Genomic DNA, 14388 nt, shown 5'->3' with positions numbered 1-14388 from the left:
GCTCTCCTAGGGCCGTATGTGAGTTATTGCCTTCCACAGTCATAAATCCTGATGCAGGGAGTAGCTCTGATGATAAAGCAGCTCGTGTTTCCTTTAGAGCAGACTTCAGAAACGGAATTATGAAGGCACTGAACATCTTAATGCGGCTAGTTCATGCCCCTCCAAATGCTTTCACAAGCTCTTGAGCAATAGAGCAGTTCCTAGCAGCCAGGGTGATCTTCACTTTCTGCGGTCCCTCACCCGTGTTTTAGAATCCTTTACTCCCTCTGCGAGTGGTAGCACACGTCTTTCATCCCAGCACTCAGGAGGCAGAGGCAGGTGGATCTCTGTGAGCTCAGACCAGCCTGGTCTACGTCGTGAGCTTCAGGCCAGCCAGGGCTCCACAGAGAGACCATGTCTCAAGAACAAAACAAAAAACCCTTAACTCCTTTTTCTTTTCTTCTTAAGACATGGACTGCTTCACGGATTTTCGAATCGTTCTTGTGTAGGGGCCACGCTATCTTTTTTGTACCATTGTTGGCTAATCCTGGAGCTGGTGAAGCAGGCACAGTGTGGCTCTTCTGATAGATGAAGGGCCGTGACTTCCTGTATGGTCTGTTGATTTCTAAGGAGGCCTAGGCTTCTCATTAGTGTCAGCATGTTCTTCTTTGGCTTAATGTAGGCCAGTTGCTTTTCTGAGAACCAAGACCACACACCCATTCTGTTTCGTGTAGAGACTTGTCCTAAGACCAGAATCCGTGGTGCCCGTACCAGATTCTTTCTAGAACCATCTACATTTCAAGTTGATCATGTGACTAGCTCTTCCCCCACCCTACCTCCAGCTCAAGGGGTATTCAAGGGGCTGCAGCCTGGCTGTGGCCACTGAGTCCTGCTCAGTGTTCACTGCCTGGCCAGCAAGCAGCTCCCACCACCTTCATCTTATCTTAACAGGCTTTGTTTTCCTTTACATCATTTGGGTAGGATCAGGATTACAAAAGCAATTTATAATCTGTAAAAAGTCAGGCATTCCGGAAAGGTATAAAAGAGAAACCCTACCCATCCCAAAGTCACGTCCTTCATCGCTGCACAGGGGTGATTTGTGGAGGTGGTCCAGAGCTTAGCCAGGATAAGGGTGTGTTCTGAGCGCACATGACGGTTAGAAGGAGAACAGTAATGTAGGGCGGCCTCCTTCCTAGGATGTTACCAACCGTTACCAACACGGCAGCCTCTGGCTCAGAAACATACTTGTCAGTGACTTACAGGACACTGGGACAGGCCTGGGTGATACCTGTAATCACTTGGGAGGTGGGTGCAAGCCAGCCTGGGCTACTGCTACATGGCAAGACTCTGTCTCAGAAATCAAATAGGACATTCAAGATGAACACTCATTGCGTTAAACTGGTAGATAGCTGGATCTCCACGTCAGAAGAACTGGCGTCCAAATACTGTGGCGAAGAGACATCATGCGCACGGTGTCTCTTTAAAAAGTGATTTAGACAAGTGCTTGTGGGGACTAGAATGAGAAAACTTGTAACACAGTGACCTGAGAAAACAGACAAGCCTGAAAGTCTAAAACCTAATGGCTAAAAGGTGAAAGTCACTGAAATGGGATAAGTGGGTGTTTTTATCCAAACCAAAATATTCAAGAGTACTAGTGAGATACAAAACAATCTGAAACATTGAGGAGAACCCCTCCACCCGCTCCCTGTGTGATGCTATCCCAGCTCTCTGCCGCTCAGCACACAGCCACCCTCTTGGGCTGGTTTGTCTATGGCAAGTGGCACAGTGGAATCTGGTTCTGCGTAGGAGCAGCAGGCATCTTCCGTAGTAAGATTGTAGAAGAGCAATGCTCTCCTTAAAAAGCGGGGTGTGAGCCAGGCACGGTGGCACACGCCGAGCATCCCAGCACTCTGGGAGACAGAGGCAGGCAGATCTGTTGTGAGTTTGAGGCCAGCCCGGTCTACAAAGTCAGTCCAGGATAGTCAAGGCTACACAGAGAAACCCTTTCTCAAAACAACAACAACACCAAAAGCTGAGTGTGACGACGGTGCCCGTAATCCTAGTATTGGAGAGGTAGAGACCAGTAGGTCCTGGGACCCACGGGCCAGCTAGCCTAGCCTACTGGGCCAGTTCTAACCCAGTGAGAGACGCTGTCTCAAAAAGGAAAACAAACGAAAAAGCTGGGCTGGAGAGATGATTAAGAGTACGTGCTGCTCGTATAGAGAGGGGCCTGAGTGTGTCCCCAGCACTCACGTTAGGCAGCTCCAGGGAATCAAACACCTCATGCCGAGACCACCCGCACTCAGGTGCACACACTCACACACACAATTAGAAATTAAGGAAAATGAATCTTAAGGAAGGTAGGTGGTGCCTGAGGTGGATGTCTGAGGTTGACTTCTGAGTCCTCATGCCTGTGCAGGAGCACATAGATCCTCCCTCTACATCTTGCTCATCTATACATCTAAATCCATCTGAGGTTTGGTTTGGGCTAAGCTCAGGTCACATGCTAAGCAGCGGAGTCTGAATCTGGATTCAAGGTCAGGCGACTCTAAAGCCTCTGCTATACCTAGCTGCCATCCAGCCTGGGTAGGATTTGAACGCATGACCCTCTGCTTTCAGGAGAGCTGGAGATCCATTTCCCCAGATGGTCAAGGTTAAGTTTAGTCTCATTTTGAGTTGAACCTTAAGGATCTCTTTCCCCAGAACATCCAAGACCTACCTCAGTGGAAAATTGGGTCAGGAACTGTCAGAGTCAGAATGGCGCTCAGGCTATACCTGGTCAAATCAGACCAGGAAGTGTCAAAGCCTGGGTCAAAAGCCACATCTGAGGACAGAAAAAAAGGCCGAGTGTCTGTACAAGGCTCTACAGCCTCCAGCTGCCCCACTCCTGTCAGGGATGGTGTCCCCTCCACTGCGACCTCAGAGTCTCAAGGTGCTGTTCTGTGACAGAGTGAATGAATAGTGGGGACCAGACTCCCGCAGCTGACCCCCCTCTGTTGGTGTCAAGATGGCTATGAGGCGGGGGCTCAGAGGCTGAGGTCCTGCCCACTACGGTCATCTTCATGAACATGGACAAGCCACTGTAAACCTTTTCTTGATAGCAATGGCTGCTACTTCAAGGATCGTGTTGAAGACTAAATGAAATGACTTAGTGTCTCTCAGGGGCTCAATGAATGTTCTCATTCCCTCTTTCCAGGGCCTCTGGGTCTCTTTCCTTTTCCTCCTCACTTTCCTTTCTTTCTCCTTTCCTTTTCATTATTCCTATTTTTGTTTTTTTGAGACAGGATTTCACATATCTCAGAGTGGCCTTGTGTTCTCCTTATAGCTGAAGCTGGCCCTGTACTCTCTAAGTAGCCAAAGGTAATGCTGAACTCCCGATCTTCTTGCTTCCTCCTTCCAAGTGCTGCAATTATAGGCTTCTCCACCATGCCTGGCCCTTAAAAAAGACTGTTGAGCCAGGTGGTGGTGGTGCACTAGCACTTGGGAGGCAGAGGCAGGTGGATCTCTAAGTTCAAGGCCAGCCTGGTCTACAAAGCAAGTTCCAGGGCAGCTAGTGCTACAAAGAGAAATCCTGTCTTGAAAAGAAAAAAAAATCTCTCTCTATATATCTATATATCTCATCCAATGGCAGATCTTTCAGACACTCAGAAGCAAACTCTCCCTTTTCCTCCCCGAATCCTCAGGTAGTCTTGAAGTCCTGGCTTCAAGCAATCCTACTGCCTCAGTGTCCTGGGTAGCCAGTGCCTAGCTTTTTTTCTGGGTCATTCATTTATTTTTTGGGAGTGGTGACTGAACCTAGGACCTTGGTCCTCTACAGTTCCAAAGAACACCCCCAAGATATCTGAAGAGACAACAGATTTCTGAGAGGGCCAGGCTAACTTGGCCTACACAGTGAGTTCAAGCCCAGTCAGAAATACACAGTGAAACAAAACAAACAAAAAAATAAACACCCCTATATCATTCTTAGGTCAGGGAGAAGGCTCAGTCAGACAAGTGCTGCCACACAAGCATTTGACCAGAATTTGACTTCAGACATGTAAAAGGGCTGGGCATGGTGGAGGTGCATTCTTGCTCATTCAGAGCAAAAGGGATGGAGATGAGGGTTCCTTGGCCAGCCAGCCTTGTTAATTTAGACTGAGAGTTCTAGGCTATTGGATAAGAGACACTCTCAGAAAAACATGGTAGGCAGTTCCTGAGGAATGACACCATGGTTGACCCTAACCTTTACACATACACAGACCAGACACACACACACACACACACACACACACACACACACACGACTGTGCCCAAATGATCTGGCACTGCTGTTCCTTCTCACACTGACCTCTCCTCCCCCCGCTTCTTTGTCATTTTCTTAATTTTTTAACTCCTTCATCTTCCCATCTTATCCTTTCTGACTTTAAAAAAATAAAGCCAGGCATGTTGGCTCAAGCTGACAGCCAACATTCAGGGTGCCGTGCAGTCAGAATCCAAGTTCAAGACCAATGTGGGCTACATACACACGTAGCAAGACTCCTACCCATCTCAGTAAAAAAAAGCATAATCCATAAGAGTGCTTTCTGTGTAGGGATGAGGGACTCAGTTCAGAACCCCAGCACCCAGGCTAAGAGCTGGTGTGTGCCTGCAGTTCCAGCATTGGGGACTTGGGGGTGCCCAGAAATGGGGTTGCTGGCTTTTGTTAGCTACCAACCTAGCTGGGAAAGTGGTGAGAGACCCTGCCTCATGTACAAACCATACAACACCAGGCATTTCTGACTTCTAGACAAAGCCAACAGAAGCCGAATTCCTGATGGACCTGAGCGCCTGTCTTGTCTCTCCTGATGCTGTGCAGAATGGCAGGAGTGATTCCGCAGAGCACCCGCAAAGACATCTACGAGTTTTACTCAGGCGGTGGTAATCTGTCAGTCTGCAGCATTTCTTCTTAATTCACGTGACTTTGACTGCTCTCTCTCTGTCTTTGTCTCTGTCTCTCTGTCTCTGTGTCTGTATGCATGAATTCGCATGTGGGAATGTTGTTTATTTCACTGGCATCTTGATTCTTTTAAAGTTTCTGTGACCTTTTCCCAAACAAAGGATTTGAAGCCTTGTTGTATTTATTGCAATTGTTTTTATTTTCCAGTCTTTGATTTTGCCTTTTCATCGAATTGCAATTATTTTGATGAATGGAGGTGCTTAGCTTTCAGTTATCTCTTCCATTTCCTCTTGGAGACTTCCCACTTGCTTTTGTGACTGTTGTCTATCCCAATTTGCTTTTGGTTTTTTTCTTTAGTTGTTTCTTTTCCTTTTTTTTTTTTTTTTTTAAAGACAAAAATCTCATGTTGCTCAGGCTGACCTTGAACTCACCATGAGGCAGATACTGGCCTTGAACTTAGAGTCTCCTGCCTCCACTTCCCAGGTGCTGGATTACAGATGAATACCACATACTCACCTCAATCTTAGTCTTATGAGATTCCATAAGCGAACAATTCAGGGATGTGATGAGGAAACATACACGTCAGAAATGTTTGTCAGCTGCTTGGCCCAGAAAAATCTGGTGGAGGGTGGCATAAGCAAAGTAGTTTTCAAACTTTGGCATCTACCACCAGGAGGCTCTGGGTTCAAACCCCAGCTCCTCCCAAACTAGTCACTCAGACCATGGGCTTTGGTGAACTTGATTTCAGGGTCCCATGTACAGAATTTTAGGTTTGGGGTGGGACATTTCTGACACATTCTTATTTAGCTCTTGCCCTGCTTGTGTCGGAAACATATTAGGACATGAAACTACCTAAATTGTAATGTTACCTCCTAAAACCAGAAAGTCCAAACACAGACAGGAACGGAGACTGGTTTAATAGCTCAGCGACATCCGGTTCCTTTGGTTGAGTCTTGACTCTCACCTGGGCAATATGGCTGCCATTGTCCAAGCAACTTCCTCACTTACTAGCATTCTCATCAGGAGAAGGGAGAGGGTAGGGAAACTTACTTTTTTTGTTTGTGAAATAGGTTCTCTGTAGCTTAGACTGCAGACTTAGCCCCAACTGCTGGGATTTCAGGCAAGCGCCACCACCCCTGACTTAAGGATTGCCTTCTGACATTGCTAGGTACATGGCTGCTTTGACCTAAAATTGCCTGCAAAGAGCCAGGAAGGGATGGGAAAGAGGGTTTTTGGTGGAAGGTAGCCCCCTACCCTAAGGACCTCCGTATGTTAGAGGAGGGGCAGATGATCAGTTCAATCCTCGGATCCCCTATCTCCTGGCCAGATGTCACCAGGGCAGACACAGGACTGGGCTGGCTTGGCATCTAAGCTGGCTCTGGTTTTGGCTCTGCTGCCTGGCTTCAGATCCAAAGCTGGCCGGGTATGTGAATGCCTTCTTGCCTGAATTCCTCGTTAAATAACTGGCCCTGGGCTTAAGCTTGAAACTCTGCTTGCTTTTTTGAGCTCTCCTCATCAGGAGTCTAGAGCTCTGCTACCGGTCAGCATCTGACCTGCCTGGATGTCCCAGGTGTCCCCTAGGTCCCCGTAGAAGCTCTCCAGAGCAGACTTCAGCCCCGGAAAACTTTGCTTGGGGCCTCTGCATGCTGTTGACCTCATGCCTTTTCATTGCCTACATCTGAGGATATTTTCCTCCTTTCTTGGGAGGGCCAGGGCTGCTCACTGGCACCATCAGGGTGGGAGTTAGGACAAGAGGGTTCCCATCTCAGTAGGACATCTTGAGCTTCCTGAGGAGAGAGCCGTAGTGTCTATAAATGCCCACGTGGGCACAGTGGGGCACGCAGTGGCTTCTCTGCTACAATTTTAGCAGTCCAAGGGAAGAACTTGGAAGGGAGCTGGTTGTAGCAGCTGAAGTGACATTGTAGAGATGCAGCGCTGTCTGGCTTTCAGCCTGGAGTCCTCTGGGCTCTCCTCTCCCAGTGCTGGCTCCAGGCAGCCCAGTCAGCACCAGCTCATCCAGCCTGGGGTCTCAGTACCTCCCAGGCCACCCAGTTAACGCAGGTACCTCCCCTGGATTTGTCACTGAGGTGTTTTATTCTTTTGTCAAACTGGCTCATGGTCACAGCATGGCTTCAAGAGCTCTGTGAGCTACTTTCTTTTGTGTGTGTGTGTGTGTATGTGTGTGTGTCTTTTCAGAAGATGAAGAGAAGATCAACCTCCCAAATTATATAATCAAAACTCTCAGAATTGAGGTTTGTTAGCCCTCAGTGGCCTGACTGGGCTCATCGCCCTTCCCTAAACCAACCACGAAGGCCAGGGAAGTGTGGTATGTGGCTTGGTTAAGGGTTGGGTTATATGATTCAACCTTGTACTGGGGGAAGAATTAACTCCAACCAAACCCATACGGCAGGCCATATGGGTAAGAGTGTTTCCAAGGACACCGAAGGGCTTTGCTGGCAGGAGCAGGGAGGTTTGGAGGTGGGAAGGAGACCTGCAGATTTTCACCTTTGTTGAACTTGGGAGTGTCGCAGTTCAGTACTTAGGAGAATGCTGGGATCGTAGAGTCCAGAGGCGACTGAGGGAGGGAGCACGATGGTTGTCTCAACCTTAGAGGCTGCTCTCTGACAGGTCAGGCTGGTTCAGAGAGCTAGGGCCAGACAGACATTAACCCTGTTCCCTCTCCTCTCCCGGCCCTGGCTCCAGCCAGCCCAGTCAGCACCAGGTTGTCCAGCCCGGGGTCTCAGTGCCTCCCAGGCCACCCCGTTACGGCATGTACCTCCCCCGGGCCTGGACTGACCCCTGGATTCCATCACTAGGGTGTTTATTCTTGGCAATAAAACACTGGCCAGAACCTTCGCTGCCACTCAGGACAATCAACCCTTCAACAGTCTTTGGGGCTTGCTGCCCTGGTTATCCTCTGTACTCAAATATAGCTTGTCAGCCCTGTGCAGGATACTGCGGCTTGAATTTAGCCCCAGAGGAACGTACAGGGCTAGAAGTGCACTCGGATGGTCCCCCCATCAGAAGACATACCCAGTAGAAAGCCAGTTGCAGGATCTGGAGTTGAGGCTGCCTCCACCTACCAGCTGACACTCTCTTTGCTACCTTTGTGGTCTTGGTCCTTTTTTTTTTTGCTCCTAATAATCAGAGTCACCACGGCAATTAGTCTCACAAGCCCGAGTGTTTCGGAATCAGAAACGGTTCAAGAGAAATAAATAATGTGATTTGTTTTCTTTTAGGTCTTGGTTTTGTTTTTAACATGGAAGGGAAAAAAAAAATCAAATCAGACATAAGCTTGGCCTGATTAAGATCAAATGAGGCCTTCTCACTGGCCCTTCTTTTGTCCCTGTATCCCTTCCTTTTTCTGCCGGAGCCCTCCCCTTTCCCCCTTCTATTGTGAAGAAGTGTTTGATCCCCTTTTTGGAGGGGAGGGAGAAACGCTGGGTACTCAGAAGTGGCTGGTAGGCTGTGTCTGCCTCTTCACTTCCTCTGGCGTGGATTCATTTAAAAGTAACAGTTTCCCAAGCGGCTGCCAAACCCACAGCACCAAGAGGGAGGGGGAGGCTGAGGATCTGGAGGGATGCGCTGGAGCCAGATTGTGGGGGCGGGGAGTGGGCTACCTCCCGGAGCTCATCCCTGGAGAACGTCCTCCAGGTAAAAGGGGGATCTATCTGAACCGGTGTGCCCAGACCCCGGCAAGCACCTGGGAATGAGCTGGAGGCTCCCTTTCTCCAGCCTCTCTCCCCAAGAATGCCTCAAGGCTGCCAGCCTGGTGGGACCCGTATCTTCCGTTTGCTCTCTCCAGACACTGACCGGCTCTGGTCCTCAGTAGATCTGACCCAAGTTCTCCATTCACTTCCTAACAGGCTGAACCATCCCTTTCCCTGTAGGCAACAGGACAAGTGGATATTTATTGAGTTCAGAGAGCAATGTGGTCAATCCCGTTCCTACTGCCTCTTTGGTAGCCTTGAGCTAATTTTCTGTGGAAACATCCCCACCTTACTTTCGGTCCATGATCCATCAGGTGGTTGATATTCTGCTCCCAGCTTCAGCAGGAGAGCTTTGTGGTCCAACGGAAGGCTAACAGGACACCTCAGGGTTTTCACTTCCTTGACTGGGGCATGAGTAGAGAGTACAGAAGCTAGTCCAAGCCTAATACTCCTGTAGAGACGCTGGACACAGATACTTGTACCCTTTGGCTCTTCTATCTGGATATGGCTAGAGCAGCTGGACGTGACAGTTATGTGTGAGGAAAGGCATTCTGAGGGAATAGAGCTGAGCTTCAGGGCTAGGATACCTACCTTAGCCCATGTTGAGACTTTCCCCTCGCCCCCTGGGGTGACTGCTCCTAGGCTTCCTTCTCACGGGTCTGTGCATTATTTTCTGATTGTTAGGGCATACAAAGCCAGCTCTGGGAGCTTTCTCACCAGAACTGCAGCCATTGCACATGGGACCACAGATACCCAGTAAGTCACTTTCCAACTACCTGTGTGCCTGTGCTTTCCAATAAGCTACAAGGGCTTTTCCAGAACAGTGAGCCTCCCTGATGTAGGCCTCTGTGGACCACTGGAAGAGAGGACCCACAGTTCCTGTTTGTCTCTTAGGGGAGCATTCTCTGAAAAGATTTTAGTTTGGGCTTCCCTATGCCGCCTGGCACGCTGAAGGCAGGGAGGGCCATGAAAATAGCATTGGCTTTGCACTCCAGCTTACTGCTGCCCCGGCAGCCATGGGGCCACAGGCAGATCACCTGTGTCCGATTGCCTTCCATTTCTTTGCTATGATGAGATTACACTGTTTCCTGAATGGACCTGGGGTTATTGAAAGAGTTGGCCCAGAGGTACCGGGTAGATGGCCTATCTTACACATCCTCCCGGTGGGGGCAGACAGAACACAGACCTGGGATTTTATCAGCACGTTGGGGTTTAGAGTACTTGGGGAGAGGTGGTGCCCCAGCTGGGTCTAGTTAATAGTGTCAACTCGGAATCTTCCCCACCCAAGGAGACCTAAGTTGCTAGAAAATGACTAATTTAGCCAATTTATTTAATTAAGCAATTGCATTGTTATTTATTTACTTGGTGGGAATGCGTGCCATGGTGCATGTGTGGAGGTCAGAGGACAGCTTGCAGGAGTTAGTTCTGTCTTCTACCATGGGGTTCCTGGGGGTCAAACTCAGGTCATCAGGCTTGGAAGAGGCATTTTCACTTGCTGTCTTAGGGTATTTTTGCTGGGAAGAGATACCATGACCATGCCAACTCTTATAAAGAGAAACATATAATTGGCCTACTGTTTTAAAGGTTTTAGTTCATTATCCTCACGGCAGAAAACATGGCATCATGCAGACCGACATGGAGATTGAGACAGAGCTGTGAGGGCTACATCTTGATCCGCAGGGAGCAAAAGGAGATCTTGTTCCTCCCTGGGAGGAGCTTGAACATAGGAAACCTCAGAGCCCGCCCCAACAGTGACACACTTCCTCCAACAAAGCCACACCTACTCCAACAAGGCCACACCTCCTGATAATGTCACTCCCTGTGGGTCAAGCATTCAAACACAAGAGTCTTTGGGGATCCAAACCTATTCAAAACACCACACCTGCAGAATCATCCAATCCAAATCCCACTGCGAGTGTCACCCCCACCCCCACCCCCAAGGCAACACATCTCCGTTGCCCGGAGGCCTCCTGTGACACTGTGACAAACAATAGACAACAGTGCTTACTGACCAACTAAATGTGTAAATCCTCAAGAATCAGCCCCCAAGACACAGCAGGAACAATCCAGGCGGGGGGTCTGGGGAGCCCCCAGCAGATTCTCAGGGAGCAGAAAGCAGATTTCTTGATCCTCAGGCTCTGCATTTACTCTAGCATAGTCACTGAGCTTAGATACAGTTCAAGTCCTGGCTCTGTCACCTACTTGCTAAGTGCCATGAGGCAAATGATTTACCCTCTCTGGGCCGTCAAGGTGTAACCAGCTTGAGCTTATTCTGGCTTTGCCCGGAGGGCCTCACGCCCCCTTTGGAGCCTGGCTGTCTTCACCACTCTGCCTTTGCCAGTCTGCCTATCCTTAGCACATCCAAACAGCAGGCAGGCCAGTGGAGGCCACCTGTGGAGGTGCACAGGCTCCTGCTTCTGCCGGGCGGGGAGAGGGGAGGAAGATGGGTCTTCCTGGTTTGGAATGCTGAGTGTTTGGTCAAGGACCCAACTTCTCTCTCTCTTTTTATGAGGGTTAAAAAAAAAACCCAAATTAAACCCTGATTTGTTTTTAAAGATCAGCATGTTTAATCTTTCAGTACTTGGCTCATTTTCCTTCCAGGCTTCGAGCGCAACATTAAGCAGATTCCTCATCTTAGCACACTCTGATTTTTCTCTGGTATGCCATGGGGGTGCCTTGCTGGGGGTGGTTCGGGTGCTGGCGGAGGGAGCCATGTTTTCTAAAACAAATCTCTAGAGAGCATCACAAGCCTTGGCTCTAGCTTGCCGTGAAACTTTGGTCAAGACTCTTCATGCTTCTGGGCCTTCCTATCTGTCTGGAGAATGAGGGGGCAGATCATCAAGGCTTTTAGAACTCCGTATTCCAGAGCCGAGCGTGGTGATGTACTCCTGCATAACCAGCGCAGCAGAGGCAGGAGGGAGGGGTGGGAGACCAGCTGGACCATAAAGAGAGAGAGACCATGTCTCCCCTGCTCTCTTTAATAAAGACTCCCATATTTCGCCTTGGGACTTAGGTCACATAGCCACTGAACGGGCAGAGCCTGGATGGATGATCCGGTTTCTAAGCTCTCTCTCTCTCTGCGGTACCGGGCTCCAGGTTGTCTCTGAAGAAGAAGTGAGGGTTGACTGCCTGGGGAATTTTCAAGGCATCTTCCATCTAGAGTAGCGTTCAGAAAGAGCTCAGGGCGAGGCTTGTGCTTTAGGAGCCGTGAACAAAGAAAGAAGGAAATGGAAAATCAAGCCGGGTTAACGGTGCTCTGTGCTTCATTACCCAGCGGATGGAAAGGAATGATCATTAATTCAAAGCATGATGGCCTGGGAGCCGGCAGCCTTCCTGACATTGTCCCCCAGCTTCTGAAGATTGCGTGTGGGGTGATCAGCTACCCCAGCTTGTTTAGAACCGAGGATTTCCTTCCTGGGACAGGGGACTTCGGTGCTGAAACCTGGAAAGTGCTGGAAGTCTCCCAGCGAGCTGAGCTGAGTCAGTCATTTTAAGAGGCAGCTGGTCCGAGAGAAGAAGGGGTGCTAGATACCTGAGCCCTAGCTTCTCTGCCTGCATCTCACTAAATGTCCCTTAAAAGCCCATGGGATAAAGCCTTGATCCCAAGCCGGGCAATTTGGTGCACATCTATAATCCCAGCACTTGGGATGTTGAGGCAGGAAGGATTGTGTGGGGTATGCAAGACATCGTGTCTACAGCTTTTGGGCCAGTGAGATGCCTCAGTGGGGAGGAGCACTTGACACCGAGGCTGACACCCTGCGATCAGTCCCCAGCATCCACCGGGCGGAAGGAGAGAACAGACTTCCGCAAGTCTCCTCTGACCTCCACATGTACACCAAGGCACAAATGTACCCACATAGGTACACATACGCAAAATAAAAATAAAAATTAAAAATAGACTTTGTACTCAGCCTAGCGCCGCTGAGGGGTGAGTGGAACTCCCTCCATGGCCAACGGGTGAATGGCTTGGTTCAACCACAAACTCCTTTGATTTCGGTCTGCCTCAGGTCCCAAACAGTGGTCAATAGAGTACAGGCTTGGTATCTCCAAAACGATGAGACAAAAGGTAGCTTTCTCTTAGCTTGTTAGCTCAGGAATTTGTGTCAGCACTGGAACACTGGCCAATATGTGCCACGAAGCTTCCAGAGGCCCGAGCCCTGCGAGCTGGCATGCTCTCAACTGGTGGTTGGATTTAGATGGGGTAAAGGTTGATGCTTCTTCAACACCTGGCATAGAGTCACCCCCAAAGAATAGGGAGTTACATCTCTTCTTGTCAGGGAAGAGACCTTTTAATTCCAAGCACGCTGAGGAAGAGGGCTTCTCCAAAACCAGGCTGTGTTTTTCTGGAGCGTGGCTGTGTTAGGATAAATGATCCCATGTCTCTCTTGTTGAATCTCCAGGTGAAACAACCATACTCTCTTCAGATTAATTTTTTAATTAAAACTCATTGAAAGGTCCCGGACCAGCCTGAGGGAGGAGGAGGGCTGCTGGGTCGAATCTGGAAGTGTCACAGTTAGTGAGATAGAGGAGTAGGGTCGTTTTGTCCCACTAGTTTAAAACTCGGGGTTCTGCCCAATTCTCGTGGCCCCTGTTCCTCAGCCAAGCTTTCAGATGTCTGAGATTCGAGTCCATGCCTGACTCGAATCCAGTCTCGGGCACTCAGAGACTATTTGAGTCCTGCCTGTTTGGGTTCATGTAGCAGACGCTTTGAAGATCATTGATTTCTCCCTGTGACATTCAAGGCTGGGTTCAAACCAGGTTTGGAGAGGTGTGTTGGCAGGACGGGCAGCCAGCTCCCTTGATAGGGATCAGATGAATTTCCCTCAGAGACCCGCAGACAAAGTCCCAATGCTGTGGCTTTAGAGCCTCGGAGCTAACATTCCATTGTGTTGGCAGCGGGGGCCCTGGCTTTTTTTTTTTTTTTTTTTGCCAGTCTCAATCAGCAAAGGGCAGAGTTTCTACAGATTAGAGTCAGCTGCCCAACAGACCTCCCTGGCAGGTTTGTCTGAGGACTGCCTCCCGGCTTAGATTTCTTTATCTTTGTTGTTTCTCCAGGCTGCGGTTGGGGGTTGCAACTGAGAGCTGTGCATCCCTGTCGGTGTCTTGGGAGCTGAGGGTTCAAGTGCTGGTCTCCTGGCTTTCTCCTGGGGGTTGAAGCATCACCCAGGATGCCTACTCCGTGTCCCCAAGTATTAGGCTCCCACAGTCTGCCCAGCACCATGCCTGTTTTTTTCCTCTAATATGTTATCTCAGCTCTCACTTACCGCCATTGAGAGCACTGTGTGTGTGTGTGTGTGTGTGTGTGTGTGTGTGTTTTTACATGGCGGTCTCCCCACTCTGTTTGTAAACATCAGGAGGGCTGCAACTGTCTGTTTTATTTTAGGCTGTGTCCTCAGCACTTGGATTTCTGACATGTGCCAGGTTCTCAATAATTGCTTGTTGGCTGGCTGACTGACCAGGGCCAAGGAACAGAGGAACCTGAGGAACATCGAACAGCTAGCTCCGAAGAAACAGAGCCCTGTTGTGTCTGACACCCCAACTTTTAAACGACTGGGGTTAAGATATGATCACGAGTGCTCACTGCTCTTCCAGAGGAGCCGAGTTTAGTTCCTAGCAACCACTTGGGGCAGCTCACAACTGCGGATCCAGGGGATCTGTTGCCCTCTCCTGGCCTCTGTGGGTACCTGCACAAGCTTGGCATACACATACACTGATACGCAGAAATAAAACTAAATCTTTTAAATGTTTTCATTGTCTACGGCACTGGATTGCATAAGGACATTT

Source organism: Psammomys obesus, unplaced genomic scaffold (genome assembly GCF_907164565.1).
Source record: "Psammomys obesus unplaced genomic scaffold, mPsaObe1.curated_primary_1811, whole genome shotgun sequence".
Lineage (NCBI taxonomy): Eukaryota > Metazoa > Chordata > Mammalia > Rodentia > Muridae > Psammomys > Psammomys obesus.
Note: the sequence above shows the minus strand (reverse complement) of the source record.